The sequence below is a fragment of the Callithrix jacchus genome, chromosome 15 (assembly GCF_049354715.1).
Source record: "Callithrix jacchus isolate 240 chromosome 15, calJac240_pri, whole genome shotgun sequence".
NCBI classification, from domain to species: Eukaryota; Metazoa; Chordata; class Mammalia; order Primates; family Cebidae; genus Callithrix; species Callithrix jacchus.
The window spans coordinates 14,972,753-14,975,501 of record NC_133516.1 but is presented as its reverse complement, the minus strand read 5'-3'; the positions used below and the strand labels follow the sequence as shown (position 1 = coordinate 14,975,501).

Sequence of the window (2,749 nt, the reverse complement as noted above, 5' to 3'; positions counted from 1 at the left end):
GGCTCAGCTGTCCTGGCCCATGAGCTGGGCCAGCTTTTTTTCCATGTCCCAATTTTGTCACTCTCTCTCTTGACCGTGAATGCTGAAGACCGAGACTTCATTCCTTGGGGCCTTGGCTCACTATAGGCAGCCAAGGGGCAGCAGGGGCTCAGCAGGGAAATATCTATGGCCTAAAACTTTTATGCAGTTGTAAAAGTTTTATGCAGTTATAAAAGTTTTAGGCCTCTTGCAACAAAGATCCCAGTCATAAGTGCAAAGGAAAGGTCTCTTTATTTATTTTTTATTGTGTGTGTGTGTGTGTGTGTGTGTGTGTGTGTGTGTGTGTGAAACAGAGTCACTCTGTCGCCCAGGCTGGAGTGCAGAGGCGCAATCTCGGCTCACTGCAACCTCCACTTCCTGGGTTCAAGAGATTCTCTTGCCCCAGCCTCCCGAGTAGCTGGGATCACAGGCGCCCACCACCATGCCCACCTAATTCTTTGTATTTGTTTTTCACCATTGCGCATCACTCCATTATTATACTGATCTGGAAAAGGGATTTAGTACAGTTATGCTCAGATGAACACTGGACCCAAGTGGCAGGGCCAAGCAGCTAGAACATGATGCAGAAATCAGGGAAAGAGACACTTGGACGGGACCTAGAGGCATTTCGCTGCCACGAAACAAGGTGGGGGCGGGATTCAAAAACACACAGCAGGAAGCACTCCTGCCCCTCAGAGGTCAGAGAGCTGATCCCATATTGGTATGACGAATGGCCTATTTTCTGACGACCACATGTGGGACTATTTCAGCTGCCACGAGAAACCCCAGAAAGGTTATTGTTTTGTATTATTTATATATGCTATACTTTCTTTTTTTGTATAAAATTAAACGTAACACCTAAACTAAATTCAGGATTCATCCCAACCTTCTAGAGCCAGCTCCTCTGGGGTGAGGGAGGAAGCAGTTGTCACATCACCATGCAGGTTACACTCATCGTCCCTGGGAATGACTAGAGCCCCCAGGCGGTGGCCCAACGGCAGAAGAGCACAGGACTGGCTTCTGGGGGTACACAGGCTCTCTCGCTTCTCTCATTGGTCATGGCTTAGCATGGTTCCTGTCCACAAGTCCTTAGTAAACAAGGACTTCCTTGAAAACCCCAAGTCACTACCTTTCAACTCTCTTGGATAAGGGGAGATTTCCCACAGCTTGGACTGAGAACGTGTGCCCTGGAAGTGCTATTCTGACTAGAATGTTTGAAGGGGGTGGGTGCAGGAGACAAAAATGGCTAAAATGAAAGTGGGAGCCACTGGTCTCCATCTGCAGCTACAACTCAAGATGCCTGCAGATGTGGTCAGTGTGACGCGTGCAGGAGGGAGGGGCCGAGGGACATGACCTGCAGGGAGGGTTCTCCTCGGGACAGTAGCCTGCCTGCTGGCCTTCACTTCTTGGCCTTGCCCTGGGCAGTCACAGCTTCCATGGTTTTACACACAGTCTCTTCATCCCCCAGGAACTGCACGGACTTGATGGGTTTCAGGTTCTTGTCCAATTCATAGGCAAGGGGAATGGCAGTCAGCAGGTTCAGCTGCATGATAGCCTCTTCAGAGAGACCCTCCAGATGCTTGGCAGTGCCCCGGATGCTGTTGCCATGGGCAGCAATCAGTGCCCATTTCCCCTCCTGGATCTGGGGAACTATTTCTTCCTTCTAAAATGGCAGAGCTCTGGCAATAGTGTCCTTCAGACTCTCACAGGAGGGTGGCTGATCTGTGAGGTCTGCACACCTGCGATCCTTACTGATGTAGCTGTAGAAAGGACGGTGACGCTCCACTGGAGGTGGTGGGACATCACAGGAGCGCCTCCAGATCTTCACCTGGGCCTTGCCATGCTTTGTAAGAAATAGTGCCGCTCATTGAGGCCCCAGGTCCTCACTTCTGGCAGAGCTATCTGATCCATGGCATCTAGCACTGTCCAGAGGGTCTGGATCGCTCTCTTCTGCACTGAGGTGAGGCAGATGTCAAACTCATAGCCAGCATCTCGCAGCGCCTGCCTGCGTGCTTCACCTCGTGGCGCCAGGCTCAGGTCGGCCTCATACCAGCCGCTGAAGCAGTTCTCCAGGTTCCATGCGCTCTCGCCATGCCGGATCAGCACCACTTTGTAGGCAGCCATGGTTGCGGGCTGAGGATGCGGCACCAACTAGGGTTCGCAGATTCCGGAGTCAATTTTTTGTATTTTTAGTAGAGATGGGGTTGCACCATCTCTGGTTGGCCAGGCTGGTCTCGAACTCCTGACCTCAGGTGATCCACCCCACCTTGGCTTCCCAAAGTGCTGGGATTACGAGTTTAAGCCACTGTGCCCAGCCGGAAAGGTCTCTTTTAAAGGAAAATGTATATGGCTGGGCGTGATGGCTAACGTCTGTAATCCCAGAACTTTGGGAGGCCGAGGCGAGCAGATCACCTGAGGTCAGGAGTTTGAGACCAGCTTGGCCAACATGGTGAAACCCCGTCTCTACTAAAAATACAAAAAATTAGCCGGGTATGGTGGCAGCTGCTTGTAATCCCAGCTACTCAGGAGGCTGAGGCAGGAGAACTGCTTGAACCCAGGAGGTGGAGGTTGCAGTGAGCCAAGACTATGTCACTGCACTCCAGCCTGGGCAACAGAGTGGGACTCCGTCTCAAAAAAAAACAAAAACTTCATTTCAACAAAGAAAATAAATCAAAACAATCTACAAATTTTTAAAGCTGACCAGGCGCGGTGGCTCACGCCTGTAATCCCA

General features: G+C 51.2%; 1 pseudogene; it reads right to left on the bottom strand.

The window, feature by feature from the left end:
- Nucleotides 1-1,417: 1,417 nt before the first annotated feature.
- On the bottom strand, nucleotides 1,418-2,142 carry LOC100389724 (phosphoglycerate mutase 1-like; annotated as a pseudogene).
- Between the last annotated feature and the right edge of the window lie 607 nt (nucleotides 2,143-2,749).